This window comes from Papio anubis, chromosome 7 (genome assembly GCF_008728515.1).
Source record: "Papio anubis isolate 15944 chromosome 7, Panubis1.0, whole genome shotgun sequence".
Classification (NCBI taxonomy): Eukaryota; Metazoa; Chordata; class Mammalia; order Primates; family Cercopithecidae; genus Papio; species Papio anubis.
In genome coordinates, this window is record NC_044982.1 from 92,366,667 (window position 1) to 92,383,087 (window position 16,421).

The 16,421-nt window shown below is 40.8% G+C and overlaps 1 long non-coding RNA gene across 1 annotated transcript in view; it reads right to left on the reverse strand.

Annotated features, from left to right (window-relative positions):
- Positions 1 to 16,388, reverse strand: part of LOC116275759 — a 28,493-nt gene extending 12,105 nt beyond the window's left edge. Inside the window, exons 1-2 of the long non-coding RNA XR_004184993.1 lie at positions 16,317 to 16,388; positions 505 to 630 (exon numbers count right to left, since the gene is read on the reverse strand). This is a non-coding gene — a long non-coding RNA (uncharacterized LOC116275759). The remainder of the gene's footprint in view (positions 1 to 504; positions 631 to 16,316) is intronic.
- Positions 16,389 to 16,421: the final 33 nt, after the last annotated feature.

A 16,421-nucleotide genomic window follows, 5' to 3' on the forward strand; every position in this document is an offset into this window, starting at 1 on the left:
ATCCATGAAGAGCACAGAGTTGAAATCCAGTGTCCCACAATTGGTCATCTAACCATTTGTCCTAACCTCTGTGTCCTCTTTGGAATTACTACATCAGTGGGAAGCAGGAACATTGAGGAGAGAGTGGAGCAGAGGAGGAAGAATAGAAATTGGCCGATGAACAAAGACAGAAAATCTAGGGATGTTCCATGATCAGGGTGGGAAAGTACACACACCAAGTCATCTTGAAACTATATTTTCTGTGCATCCGTGATCCTCTACTACTGGTCAATTTCTTTTTGCTGTTTTTCTTATTGCTTGAGTCCTATGATTGGTTTATAAGAAAATAAAATCCTATGGATCTAGGACTGAGGTAAGTCTAGTTCACTGCTGATAGCCGGTTGTCTAGAATACTATCTAGCATTTAGTAATACCCAGTGAGATATTCGTTGATTGATCAACTAATGGTTTATATATTGTAAGCATATATTCTTCTATTTAAATTTAAAATTAATATGCACATACTTCTTGTAATTGAGTTCTCATCCCACTGGATAAGTGACAGTGCACCAATGGCTGCAGAGCTCCTCTTCTGATTTGTTGCTGTTTACACCAGCTTGGTAGGAAAAGCTTTTATCTCCCTGAAGAATTCTGTGTGAACAAACTGCATGTCTATAAAATTGTGCGTGGGTGGGTGTGTGCCTATAAGGTGTTAAGACATTATTTATAGAAGAAAGATTCTTCACCCTCAATTCTAGGGGACCAAAAAGTCAAGAAACAGAACAGTCTGTCTCTGTGTATGTTCCCAGGAGATGTCAATAAGTTTTACAAACCAAATGAGATTGAAATACATTAACTCCCTAGGGGAAAAAAAAAAAAAAAAAAACTCATGATGAATGCTGTTAGAATGGTAGTAGCTACTCGTCTTCCTAAAACTGAATTTTTCAAATATAAGGAATTCTTAAACGGGACTACTCTATTTTCATAACTAGGTATAAGAACATTTATTTATATTGTAAATAGGCATTATTTATATATCACGCCATATACGACCATTTTAAAATGAAACAGCTGTATTAAAAGTTAGGCATCATAAAACTTAAGGATTTGTACATATTTTAAGCACTGCATTGTATTTCTAAATTTTTCTAGGTCTAAGGAGGTTGAGAAAAACATCCGCTTACATGGTCATTAACAATAATGATTTCTAAAAATTATTTTTGTCAAATAATAGGTTTTTTGTAAAAAAAAAAAAAAAAGGCAAAATTTTGCTTGTAATTAGTCAACAAGATGGAGACTAAGCCAAAAATCTTAAGATGTCCTCAAAACCTATGTATCTCTTTTGAAATCCAAGTGAGGGAGGGAATAAGACAATGTCAATCGTGTAGGAACAGGAAGCAATAGCTCTGGACAGTGTGTCTGGAGAAACACTATTAGGACCCAGTGGAATCCAAGCCTTTCTCCACCTGGTCTGCCATATTTTCCTAAAAACTCTCACTGTAAAGATGGTCTAAAAGGTCGATGTTAGGATCCACCAGTTTTCCCAGGAGGAGCAACCACACGTTAGTAGAGGATTGTCAGAAAAGCTGGCTTGCAAGATTAGGGCTAACCCTAAGAGAATGGCTCATGGAACACATAGGTGTCCAGTCTTGGATGTCATGACTATTCCCAGAGCAGAATATGATGCCTGAAACATAATTTAAGCTTAATCATTTTTAAATGAGTGACTTAGCAAAAGTCATATAGACGTAGGAAAGGGCACTACAGCAGGAGTCATTGAGGCAACTAAAGGTCTCTGTGTAGTAGGGGAGACTAATGACTAAGCTGTGAAGATAAAGAGATGCTAAACCATGGTAACTAAATAACACAGAAGTTTTTCTCCCCACATGGTTCTGAAGATGGGAGGTTTAGATGGTGGGACAGTGTTTCCCCTCAAAAGTCGTCTGTGGCCTCAGATCCCTTCCATCTTGTTGAACTACTCTCTCTTGGGATGCCGTCTTCATCTGGGTGGCAGGTGCTGAGTACCTGCTATGAACACAGTCCACATCTTACCCTGACAGCAGGGAAGAGAAAGGAGGAGCACATCTCCCTCCTTTAAGGTCAAGACCTGGAAGTGGCACACAAAACTCTTACATCTATTCATAGACCGCATCTAGTCATCAAAGAGCATAAGAAATCTCATCTGAAGTGGGAAGTCATGGGCCAGGAAAATGTCTATTTCTGTAGAAGAAGAGAGGGAGTGGATGAGGGCAAAGAGTAGGGGTGGATATCTAGCAGTCAACTGAGATGGGGACCAGGCTATGGGAGACCAGGCAGTCTTGACTGTGGAGTTAAGTCTCACTCTCTTCTCTCTGAGGCCCATCTCCAGCATGACAACCAGATGTCCATGTGGACATCACCTTGGCCATGAGCTGTAGGGTCCACGGACTGACAATTCTACCTTTTCCTGAGAAAATCTCCAGTGGGACAGCATCCATTTAATTGAAGCTGACTACTCCTGAAAAGTAAAAAGTAAACGCATTGTTTAAAACTTCAGCACTGTTTCTGCATTTTTTTTTTTTTTTGGCCTTTTGAGGAAACAGTCTTGACATTAGAATTCTGAAAATGAAGTAAACACTCTAGTCAGTTCTTTTCCATTCACTTACATTTGAGAGAGTTGGCTGTCAAGCTAAAAGGCACTAATGTATTCTCCTCACTCCAAATACATCAAAGAAAGAATGAAAAGATACTGCAAGTAAAGTTTTCAAAGCTTTTTCCTTCTTTTTTTCTTTTTTTTTTTAAGCTGGCTATTTAATGGGAATGACTACTGTGTAGCCCATAGATTATCCTTATTAAAAAAAAAAAAAAAAAAAGAAATCCATTTGATGCTTTGTAAAGAGTAACTTTTCAACTTCCAAGTACTTTTAATCCAGGTGCTTCATAAAGGTGATACTCCAGGTTACTGCTTTTAAGACAGAAAGTCCTTACTGGAACATGGGTGCTGCCTTAATGCCAGGTAAATGCAACTCAGCCCAGGCTCTACTGAGAAAATGTCTTAACCTTCTTAGCAGCCAGCATTGGTCACTATTACTATTCACACTTTCATCTTCATAATGTTTCCTTAAACTTGTATATTTGAATTTTGGGGAAAAAAATGCCTCATCACACTGGGACTGCCATCTATACAGAGAGATTTTTATCCATGAAGATTTCCTTCTGTTGTTTTCCAAGGCCTGGCCTTCACCCCGACCTCAGCAATGCATTTGCACATTGTCCATAGGTTAACAGACATCTGCTGTCTTCGTTATGAACTGCTGAGAGCTTGACATGTCCAGGCAGATGGTGATGAGTCAATGAGGTTCTAGCTAGCTTAGGGGCCACCTCAGGCTTTCTTTGTTTTCTTCATGCTACAGACTCTACCCAAAGAGTCCCTGAAAATCATTTCAACTTGGTTCCCACTGTGGTAAGAGGGGTTGCATGGAACCATCTCCTACTCCTCAAAGTATTATGGGCTTTTTAAGCCATGTCAGAAAAAAAAAAATCATTGTTTGTTTGTTTTGAGATGGAGTCTCACTCTGTCTCTCAGGCTGGAGTGCAGTGGCACCATCTTGGCTCACTATAGCCTCCACCTCTCAGGTTCAAGGGATTCTCCTGCCTCGGCCTCACGATCAGCTGGAACTACAATCATGTGCCACCACACCAGTTAAGTTTTGTGTTTTTACAAAAGGTTTGCCATGTTGGCCAAGCTGGTCTTGAACTCCTGACCTCAAGTGATCTGCCTGTCTTGGCCTCACAGAGTGCTAAGATTACAGGCATGAGCCACCATATCCAACCTCGTATTCATTTCTCTATTGCTGCCATATCAAAATGCTACGATTTTAGTACCTTAGAAGGAGACATTTATTATAACAGCTCTGCAGGCCAGAGGTCCACATGGACTCAGCTGGTTTCTTGGCTCTGGGTCTATCAGGCAAAAATCAACACGCCCACTGGCTGAACTCTTAACCAGAGGCTCTGAAAACCAGCTTCTAAGCTGACTCACATTGTTGGCAGATTCCAGCTCCCTGCAGTTCTCAGCCAGGTCCTCATTTCCTTGCTAGTTGTCAGCTGGGGGATAAAACCTCTCTCCAGTCCCTTCCATCTCTGAATCAGCAATGGTCTTCAACTTGGCATCTTTTCAGCCTCTCATTCTGCAGTATCTCTCCGTCTCCAGCTAGGGAAAGTTCTCTGCTCTGAAGGACTCATGTAGTAAAATTGGGCCCATTCAGATAATCCAGGATAATCTTCCTATTTTAAGGTCCACAACCTTAATTACATCTGCAAAGTCCCTTTGGCCATGTGGTGTAGCATAGTTACAGGCTCCACGGATTAGAGTATGAATCTTCGGAGGCAATTCTACCTGTCACAGGGACTGGACTATAGGTAACAGAATGCAGATCTCATTCTCCTCTAAACTGAGAAGGTACACCCAGTCCTGGCAAGAATTGGGGTGGGGGGTGGACAAAGTGATGGCAGTCAGACCATCTACCTGAATTCTAGGGCAAGAGGAGACCCAGAATGAGCAAGAATGGCTGTTGACCAATGTCCTGTTGGAAAATGGACAAGATTGTAAATGGGTATGATCAAATCTTCTTGGTGGTAGTACAGAACTTAAATCTTTACATGTGCTTTGTTTTTTCATTTACTTATTTACTATATGATTAGTTAGTTATTCTGCTAGGTAGGTTCTAGTTGGTTCCAGTCATTTATTTATCATCCTACATTATTACAAAGAATTGAGTGGCCTGCAATAAATAGATACAGTAAAATAGACATTATAGCAACAATAATACATCAGCAGAAAACTTCCCTAGGGATATACAAATATCAGTGAAGGCTTGCATATCAAGTAGCTCATAAATGCCATTTATAATCTTTAGACTTTGGGGGCTGAGTTGAATGAGACATGATTGTGGTCATGTGGCATTATGCCAATATACAATGACACATGAATATGAATATGATTTTGTTGGGAAAAAAAAAAAGCAGTTTTCCAAAAGTGCCTGAAAGATATACCCTGCAGTCATTCACAACTGTGGTCTCATCCTTTCTCAGACTCCAGGATAACCTCTATTCCAAGGCCTTCAGAAGACACATCATGATTGTCACAAGTCCAGTAGTGAGACACAGAGAGACAAAAGTCAATGCAGAGAAGTCCATCTTCTGTTTGAAACTCCCTTCTGGGACTTCCTTTGTATTCAGGGACAGTCCCCATTGGGCATGACTCCTTGGCAAGAAGCACATCCAGCCAACCTCTGGGGCTAAAGGAGCCAGATGTATTCTCTCCCTGTCAGCTGGCAACTGAAGAGTGCATTTCCAAAGCTTGGCCAAGCAATGCTCTTACCTGAGATTCTAGAGTGTAGGGCATTAGTCATGCAGGAGCAGCAGGAGTGGGGTCGTAGTTGACCTTTGCTGCCAGCAGTGTGGAAGGTTCAGTCAGGAGGGCCAAAAAACATGTTGTTCCTGCTGAGCTGATTGTTCCTGCCTCAGTTCCTGCCTATTTCCCAAGCCTGGCTCTCCCGCCTTCACATTGGTTTGTGAGCTACCTGAGATCACTGCAATACATTCCCTTCCTGCTTAAGTTAGCCAGCATTCGTTTATTATGCTTGCAACCAAGGACCCCACCTGATACACATTTGTTGCCTCTCAATGCTTGCTCTGCCTGCCTCTTACTGTCAGAGATGTATGAGAAAATGAAGAACGTTAAAGAATTTTTTGTGCTAAATACCAAAGAATGCTAAATAAAGGACTTAAGAAGGAACTAACGACAGCCACTTTGCAACAACATCTCATCATCTTTAGCAGGGAGAATAACAGTAATACAGCAATGGCCCAGGCAAAACAACCAAATGATCCAATATCCTGTAGAAATCACCAGCCAGACAGGGGACTCCACAAAGAAAGAGGCACAAAGTCACAAGTCAGGAACTTAAGAAGTAGGTAGTCATTTGGGCTTCACAAGTTCATTAGGTAAAGGAAAATGGCATCTATGCATATATAGCCTAGTCCTAGATCCCTTGAATCATGTAGTTTTTGTTTTCCTAGTGGCACAGCCCTTTGTGCTGCATAAAGTAGAGTGACATGAATTACCAAGTGCAAACCTTCTTTAGATGTCAACAATTCAATTCTGATATTGTGTATTATTGCTGCATGATTTTAGATAGACAGATTTTTGGTATGGCTGTAAATAATCAGATATGTTTAGCCTTAAGGAAATGAAAAAGTGGTATAAAAGGGAGTATTGGTATTCCAGCCTGAGCAACACCGTTTTGTCTCTTTCCTTCTCCCACAATTAGGGACACTAGATGTCTCCTTTAAAGAACAAACAAAAAAATTCAGTTTCTCTATTTTCAGACTACTTTAGGATGTGAAAAGTCTCCCATGTTGCTCATTTTAGAGGCTCCAAGTCTAGTAATGATAAAGGCTAAATTGATATCTGCCTTTTTGGTAAGAGAATCCCAAAGCTGCAAGATGTTGGGATTTTTATAAAATGTGAGGCTGCACATCTCAACCATCATGTTCTTGTGCGTTTGGCTCTCCTATCCATAGGACCCATCTTTGTCAAGTTTTAACACCTTTGCTATAGACTAAGGCTGCCTTTAGTTTCTGAGTTTACCATCTACTGTTCCTCTGGGTTTATGATTTTCAATAGTTGCTAAACATCCATGATTTTATCCAAGTCACTGTCAAATTTGCTATTAAGTGGGCCTGAGACTTTCATTCATGTTCCAGCACCTTTGGGTAGAGAAGTATTGGAACAGCAGTATTCTCAATTACAAATCCAGCCCATTGTCCTGGCATCCTATTCAAACAAGGGGTCCTTGCAGAGACAGAATCAGGAGTGCTGCTCCCCATTAAAGCAGGTAAAAGACATGCCCAGCTAATGCCTGATCAAACAGAATTAATTCCTAATGAAATAGAGTTGCTGGTTAGTCCTACTGTAGAGACTTTACAGACTGCCTCAGATATCTTGGGTAAGATCAGAACTGGGAAATGACATCTGACCTTACCTAGTGTTAGTTTTCACAATATCCAACAGCCAAGTCATCAAGGGAGGAAACCCCCAAAGTAGTCTGATAATCCCCCAGAAAAGCCCCTTATTAACTTAACATCTGTCCTTTCACCAAATTATCCATCTGGACCCTTGGTATTCTCCTCTGAGCCAGTTCTCATCTAAGTTGACCCAGTATTTGCTCTTTCCCTTTCTCTTCCATCCCTATCTCTATTTTAAGGACATTTCTCTCTTGACTTTCAGCTCAGACCAGCCTCTTTGAGTGATTCTGTTTGAACTCCCAAGGTAAAGCACCTTTCAGCTTTCAATACATCCTCCTAAGGCTCTGGCCCATGCAGCTCATCCCCTCTCTACTGGACCAGTTCCCCAGCCCTGTAATAAAAGTCAAGAGAGGCAGTAGAGCATGCTGTTAAAATTTCAACTTGGAGTTCCACTCTCCTTGATTTGAAATGTGGGTCTGATTAATATTACCTGTGTCCTTGAGCAGATTATTCATATCTCTACCTCTCAGTTTGTTATCTGAGAAATGAGAATGACAAGAATCCTACCACATGGGATTGTCATGTGGCTTCAATTATGCTGTGTACTTAAAATAAGTGCTCAATAAATATCAGCCAATTTTAATAGCTATTACTTACAGTCTCGAACAGTGACCTCTGAAATGCCTTCCCACAGTACTGTAACCTCTCAGAGGAGGTCTCCCTTACTTCCCTACCCAAAAGAAGATGACATTTCAAAGACTAAGAAGTGTGTTTTTCTAGTTGCCCACAAAAAATGGCTCTACATTGTGCTTGTAGCCCATTCGACTTGGGCTGAATCCTTTCTGAGTGATGGTGGTGGTCCAAGAGACATTTGGTCAAGACTCGTGTCATGATTTATTGTTTTAAAACTGCATTATTCTATCTACCTCTGAAGTCAGATGTTGCAAAGAGTATAGAAAGTGAGAGAGAGGATAGCAGGGGATAGATCATGCAGGATCTTATCAATTACTTATCTCTATCCCAAAAATAAGAAGACAACGGTGAAAGCTTTTAAGCTGGAGAGTGACATGATGAAATTTGTACTTTCATCACTTGTACCACAAAATGAAAAACAGATTGTAGGAGGCAAGAATGGATATGAGGCCCCTTGGACTAGGGTAGTGGTAATAAAGATAAAGACACGTGAGTGGATTCCAGAGATATTTAGAGGTTGAAATCAACAGAATTTGGTTATAGTTTGCATATGAGAAAGTGAGAGAGAAGGAGTTGTCAAGGATGACAATCTGGATTGAGTAACAAACTGGAAAGGTCATGGTTTGTCATCTACTGTAGGAGGATGAGTTTTCTTTAGCTTTTTTTTGTGTGTGTGTGCGAGATGGATTATAAGCTATGTCTTGAATGTGTTGAATTTTAGATTCTTGAGGCACACCCAGGTGAAGATGAAATGCAGGAAGTTAGTCATAACTAGTTTGGAACAATAGACGTTGGTGGAGGTAGTGTAATATTTCTCATGGTGAAACATGAAACTGCTAGCTCTCCCATAAATGTTTGTTCGTCTCTTATTCTATTGTGTAGCAAATTGCAATAAGAGTCCATGAATTTCTTCCCTTCCCATCCAGACATAGAGTGTATTTCTCTACCCTCTGGATCAGGGTTAGACTTTTCGGCCAATGGAACATCAACAAATGTGACTCCAGCAAAGGCTTAAAAATATTTGACACATTGGAGCTTGCCCCTTTAGATTGTATAGCAGGGTCTTGAATAACATCATTTTGTTCAACATCATCTCATTGATGAAATATTAAAATATATTACTGGCCAGGGCCACTGTCTATGTTGAGTTTACACATTCTCCTCATGTCTGCATGAGTTTCCTCCAGGTACTCCGGTTTCCTCCACATCCCCAAGGACATGCACATTAGGTTCATTGGCATGTCATCATGGTTCCAGTCTGAGTCAGCATGAGTGTATGTGAATGTGCCCCATGATGGAATGGCATCCTGTGTGGGGTAGGATCTCACTTTGCTCCCTGAGCTGCCAGGACCCTGAACTTGAGTAATTGGGTAAATAATTAGCTTGCTTACTTAACTAACTAACTTACTTGGGTAAATAATTACTTACTTATACTTATTAATCTTTCTTAAATGCTTGTATAGGGTCTTCATCTATCAGTTTGGTGATGGTTTTGTGACCAGAAATATGCTATAGGAGCTTAACTCGTTTATATCAATGAGCCTATAGTAATAACCTTACATCATTAGCCTATGATAATTGATATAAACAAAAGTTCCTATAGTATATTGCTACACTGTGGTAAAACTGGTTTCCTTATACATTGTTTTGCTTGGAGTTACAGTAACCTATTAAGGACAATGTTAAGTGAAGATTTGCTGTACCTGCAGCCCTGAAAGCATGGTGTAATGAGGCCCAGGTAGCCCACTGGAGGATGAGAACCCACATGGAAGTAAGCCAAGCCAAAAAACAGCCTTCCAACCACCACACTTGCATGTGAAGCTGCCCTGCCAGCTGACCTTGACCCATGAACAGGCCAACTGAAGTCAGACACACTGGGCCAGAGCAAATAATTGCCTCTCTGACCCAGAGAGCTATGTGCTAAATAAGATGATCGTTATTTGCACCACTGAATTTTGGGGTGACTTGCTTCATAGAAAAAGCTAACTTATGTACAGAGTAATAAAATCTCTGCTTTTAAGCTGGACAGTTTTTCTAGGCTCCCTTGCAGCTAGACTTGGCCAAGGAGATGTAAAGGAACTTGCCAGCTGCTGAAAAATTTTCTGAACAGTTGGCTGGTACAACCTCTGCTATATGATCTCTTTTCTTTCACCCCCATTATCTGTCACCTGAGCTGCACCTGTGATAACTGAAACTCTAGTCATAAATCTAAACTGAAAGAATGAGGGCACATTGTATGCATGTAGCCTTGTAAGCCAGGAGAAGCCTATATCACTGAAGACTTCATGGAAAAGTATCCCACCTTAGTGCTAGGCTTCCTGCCTCCATACTTGAATGTGAGGAAGAAATCATTAACTCCTATCCTCTTTAAGTCACTGTTATTTGGGGCCCATTTTACTTACAAGTGAACCCTAAGCCTTACTATTATCAAAACACTAGACACACAAAGTTAGAATGCTTTCATCAATCCACACATGCTACCCTTGGATAATCACTGAGGCATCATCAATTTTTAGTTTCAAATCAGTTCTGCTTGCTTCTTCTTATACTCTCTTTGCAAAAATAATATGGCCTTGACCCTATATGAACACTAATATACATTGTTATGTGAACATTTGAATAGAGCTTTGCTATTTTATGGTGCTCTTTTACCATGTTTCTTGGAAAGAAGTATTTTCTAAACTGCTGGTTAAAACCTGTTTGTGAGTTGTAAAATAAAATTACTGGATAACAATTTTATATTTAGTGAAATAAAAGATGATAGAACAGAAGAGAATAGGAGGGAATGGAAAATATCAGAGTCAATCACACGTAGTATGCTTGGTTTTCTTTCCTGAAATTGTTTCATTCATATATATGTGTGTACCAGGTTCTCCTGTAAAATGTTTTTTTTTTTTTAATTTAGGTGATAATCAAAAGACATGAAAAACAGTTCCGTAGAATGCATCTGCTATTTTCCTCTACTTGTGACCTATCCCTTTTATATTAGTCCATTTTTACACTGTTGATAAAGACATACCCAAGACTGGGTAATTTATAAAGAAAAAGAGGTTTAACGGATTCACAGTCCCACGTGGCTAGGGAGGCCTCACAATCATGGTGAAAGGCAAAAGGCATGTCTTACATGATGGCAGACGAGAGAGAATATGAGAGCCAAGTGGAAAGGGAAACCCCTTATAAAAACATCAGATCTTATGAGACTTATTCACTACCACAAGAACAGCATACGGGAACTGCCCCATGATTCAATTATCTCCCATAAGGTCTGGGTCCCTCCCAAAACACATGGGAATTATGGGGACTACAATTCAAGACGAGCTTTGGGTGGGGACACAGCCAAACCATATCACCTCTTTTTCACCAATGTCACCCAAAATTTCCATGGGGGAATCACCCTCCCTCATTTGTATGTCATTGAAAGAGGTAAGCATATGACTTGGGCCTGGACAGGTAGCTTGTCTCATCCCTTTGGCCAAAACAAAAATTGGTTTGGGAAGGAACAGTCCCTGTAATTTCCACTAGGTTCAAACTTTTGCTAGACAAAAGAATGCATTTCTTTCCAGGGGTTCTGAGGCTTGGTAAATGAAATCTTCCAGCCCTCCCCTCCCCACTCCCGAGGGGCAGCTGCTAATGGTTAAAATGTGAACCTGTAGTGGTTGCTTGCACCAGTGTACCACTACCAAGGCAGAGCCTGCCTGTGGGTGGTGTCAACTCAGATGAAAGTGTGGCTGAGGGATGGACATAGCAAATATGAGCCCTGGCACTACAATTTGAGCTCCCGCATCTGGCCATGCATCAGGACTACCTGTCTCTGGAATTTTAATTCTGTCAGTCAAAAATTCCCTTTTGCATTCAGTACAGTTTGATTTGGATTTCTGTCACTTGCAATCAAGAGTCCTCACTACTACACAGTCTCATTTGATGGCAGGAGGATATAATTCATGTATTATTTTAAAGGGGGAAATTGAAATTTACAATAATTAAATAACGTTACCAATCTTACCCAGATAATAGAAACAGAATTTGAATTCATGTCTTCCCACTTCAGAGCTCGTATACTCTGCTGTATATGACCCTCACATACACAGCATTAATAGGCATCTTTGACAGATGAAACCATTGAGCCTTCATGACTAAAACATGGAATAGCATTTCTGGAGGCAAAGCATTAGTGTCATCTGGCTTTGTGAAGCAACGCAGGCACCTAATAAGCCCATGTCAAGCTTTATTTCTTTCCTGGGAGTTTGAAGTATCTTAAGGAGATAAGATTTACAGACTTCATGGGGTAAGGAAACAAAACTGTAACTCTCATCATTTTGTTCTTTCAGACTCTCCCAAATCTTTGACACAGTCTCCTTACACACTTCCCTGCTGAAAACCTGCATTTTCAAATGGCCAATTACAATCACCACCACTAACTTTTAAAAATTGAGATATAATTTACATGCCATGCACCTCACTTTTCAAAATGTACAAATTAATGGTTTTAATATAATCACGAGGTTATGCAACTAAGTCCAGAATATTTTCATCAGCTCCAAAATAAATTCATACCCAATAGGAGTCATTCCCCTCCTTCCTCTATTCCTTAGTTGGATAGCCATCAGCTCCAGGCCAAGGAAGGCATTTAAGCCCTAACCCTTCATCAGGTCCTGTGCCTATCAAATGTCCTTCCATCTCTATGGTCTCCAACCCTCTCAGAACCCAGAAACCTTCTCTTTGCTTCAGGAAACACAAAGGCCATCAAAGACTCCTCATCTTCCATTTGCCTCTGAAAGTACCAAGCATCCATGCCTTCCCCTCTTTGATATTCATCCCCTCAGTCCGTATAGATCAGAAAACACAAGTTGGTAACCTGTAAGTGAAACCTACAGAAATATGCTTTCAGCTTGCACAATTTTATGGTTTTTTTTCATGGACTTAACATTTTAAAACTAGAAATTTTCACATAAAAATATAGATTCCCATTTGTATTAAAAACTGGAAAGATCTGGGAGCCAGCCTATGTGCTAACATGGGAATGCCCTTTTAGAATGGGATACTCCAGGCTGGTCCTCCACAGTCCTCCCCAATCTCCTCTGCATTGCACTGACCCTGTATCTCTCACAGAAATATTTGTGTTTTTGACTGTGGTCTATACTTGCAATGACAGATGCTGCTATGTGTTCACTACACCATGTCCCTTTCCTGTTTGGGCACAAAGCTAGGCTACATGTTCCCAGACTCCCTTGCAGTTAGATGAGAGCCATGGGACTAAATTCTAGATGACAGAATGAGGGCAGGAGTGATGTTCACCCCATGTGGCTTTGGTCCATAAAAACCTGTGGAATCTTCCATGCCCTCTTTCATCTATTGGCCAGATATAAAGGTCCCCGGGTAGGCAGAAAATGGTGGGGATTCAAGACAAACTGGAGCCCTGTGCAGTAGTGTGTATCTGTGGTTGCAGTGCTTGGAAGACTGAGGTTGGTGAATCCAGGAGTTTGAGTCCAGTCTGGGCCACATAGTGAGTCCCTGTCTCTTAAAAGAAATGAGGAAGAAGAAGGAGAAGGAGAAGGAGGAGGAGGAGGAGGAAGTGGAGGAGGAGGAGGAGGAGGAGGAAGAGGAGGAGGAGAGGGGGGAAGTAGGTGGAGGAGAAGGAAGAGGGAGGAAGAAGGAAGAAAGAGGAAGAGGAGGAGAAGGGAGTAAAAAAGAAGGAGGAGGAGGGAGGAAGAAGAAGGAGGAGAAGGGAGGAAGAGGAAGAAAGAAGGAAGAAGGAAAGAGTAGGAGAAGGAGGTAGGAGGGAAGAAGAAAGGAAGGAGCGGAAGCGGAAGCAGCAGCCTGAGTCTGGCAGAGCAGAACAGAGTTCCTGTATTGACTGCATTTGAATTGTGAGGTGAGGAAGAATAACTTGGTTTTGTGTTAAGTCACTGAAACCTTTGAGGTGCTTGCTACAGCCTTTAACCTATTTGACAAATACACCTTCCAAGCCACAATCCTATATTGGGGTCATCTTTTGGGTGGGATGGTTCTCCAATTTTTCTCTGCAACATCCAAAATCTATTTCCAATACCCACCCAAACTCTGAAAACAGAAGCTATGTCCTCCAGAGGGAGATAGAAAAAAAATTTTCATTCTTTTGGTACTCTGTGTTTTCCTATTTGTTTCTGACAAGAGCCCTTTTAGGAAGGGACTACCCCCCATTTCAAAGGTAAGAACAATGAAGCTCAGAAAGGTTTTGCAACTTGTCTAAAATCATACATCCAGCTGGTCATTTGCAGAGCCTGGTCTACCTGTGCTCGCCTGCCTGTCCTGAGCATCCTTCCGGAGACCAGCACACTAATTTACAATGTGATTATGAAACAGCTGCAGCTATACAATGTGCTGCTGCCACTTCAGACCAAATATGGGACTTTTTAAATGGGATCTATCATACCTTCATTGGAAAAATAACTAATAATCTTATTCCATTAGTAGAGCAGGACGGCATTGGGGGAAGCCATATTGTGGCAGGGAAGTCTGTTGGGACTCTTCTCTGTGTCCTGCCTGGGCCCTTCAGGGGCACCCCTTGCCCATGACAACAATGCACTTCACCAGGGATTAGTGTCAGCATTCAGATCCTATCACAGGCTCACTCCAGAGTATTTCTAAACATAGCTCTCCAAGTGTTCTAATTTCAAATACCATGTGATCTGGCTTCAAAATTATTTCCTTATCTCTAAAATGGAGACACAAGACTGCAGTGAGGAACAAATCGAATGTAACAGTGCATTAGTTCTTGATTGAGGCATAACAAATCACTCTGAAATTTAGTGGCCTAAAATATTTATTTCTTCTTTTAGCTTTTCAGTGAGTCAGGACTCCAGGTATGGTTAAGCTTAGTCCTCTGGCTCTGGGGGTTTCATAAGGCTGCAATCAAAATATGGGCTGAAGCTACCATCATCGGAAGGCTCTCTTAGGAAAGCCCTGTTTCCTAGCTCATTCCCACAGTTGTGGGAAGAATTCAGTTCCACTCAGTCTGTGAGAGACAAGCCTTAGTTCCTCATGAGCTAATGCCTGGAGCGCTCACTCAGTTCCTTGCCACATCGGCCCGTGCACAGAGCATCTCACACCATGCCCGTTAGATTCATCAGAGCAAAAAAGCCAAAAAGAGCCAGAGAGAAGACAGAAATGATGAGATTGTAACTCAATCTCATAAGTGACATTCTATCACTTTTGCCATATTCTAGTTGTTAGAGACAAATCACTAAGTCTAGCCCACATTCAAAGGGAGATTATACAAGAGTATGGATACCAGTGGGTGGGGATCACCGTAAGCCCTCTTAGAAACTGCCTACCACACTGTGCAAATACATTATTCTCAGGCACCCAATAAATGGCAATAGTAATTACTATTACTGTTATTATTGATGATGATGATGATGATAAAAATATTATAAGACAACAGGTATTTTTGAACCCAGCCAGATTACCTGGGTTAAAATCTCTCCTTAGTCCATCCCGGCTAACACGGTGAAGCCCTGTCTCTACTAAAAATACAAAAGAATTAACCAGGCTTGGTGGTGGGTGCCTGTAGTCCCAGCTACTCGGGAGGCTGAGACAGGAGAATGATGTTAACCCAGGAGGCGGAGCTTACAGTGACTGAGATTGCGCCACTGCACTCCAGCCTGGGTGACAGAGTGAGACTGTTTCAAAAAAAAAAAAAGAAAGAAAACAATTCTCCTTAGTTTCTCATTTGCTATGTGACTTCAAACAAGTTACATAACCTCTCTCCCTCAGTTCCTCATTTGTAAAATTGAGGTAATAATAGGCTTTATCTCGTAGGTTTCTTATAAAGGTTAAATGACAAGAGACAAGTAAAGTGCTGTAGCTTAAAACTAAACCATGGTAAACATTTAATATATATTAGTGAACACTGAGATTACTAATTTTATTATTTCTCTGCCTCTTGCTTAGGCAGCTCAGTTGATCAACTATTGTCACAATAATACTGCAGAACAAACACCCTCAAAATCTCAGGGCATAAAATAATGACTATTAATTTCTTGCTCATGGAGCATCTCAGGTCCTGTGTCTCTCATCCTCCTATTGGAACCTGTAGTCAACCAGGACATGTTTTTCTCATGACAATGGTAGAAACCCACAAGACAAGCCCCACTGCAAAATCTCACTTCAAGCCCTTGTTAGAGTCACATCTGCCAACAACCCAAACTAAGTCACATGACCAAACTCAAAACCAAGTGTGAAATATATGCTTCCTGTTAGAGAAAGTGCAGTTATATGGGTTTTAGGGAGTGGGATATGGATAGGAAGGATGTGAAACATTGGGTCCAGCAGTTCAATCTTCTATATATACTCATCTTACACTTTTAGGAGAGAATGGTAGAAGTAATAATGTCTGAAACGTGGTAGTGGAGAATAGAGAGTTAGAGGGAAATAAACATATGCCAAGTATTTGCTAAGCTGAACACTATCTAGGTTTATTTCAGCATCACAACTCCTTACCTGTGTATATAGTTGACCCTTGACTGATTTTTTTAAAATGAAACATACAAACTTTATTAAACAAAATTAGCAGGTAAAGTCAAACAGGCACTTATATTAAGAGAAAAACTGACTGGAAGAACTTTTATCTTAAACATCTTACAGTAACTTACTTGCAGTTGTATTTAACTTGCAGTTGTATTTAACTACTGCAGTTGTATTTAAGCTACAGCACTTTACTTGTCTCTTGTCATTTAACCTTTACGAGAACCCTATGA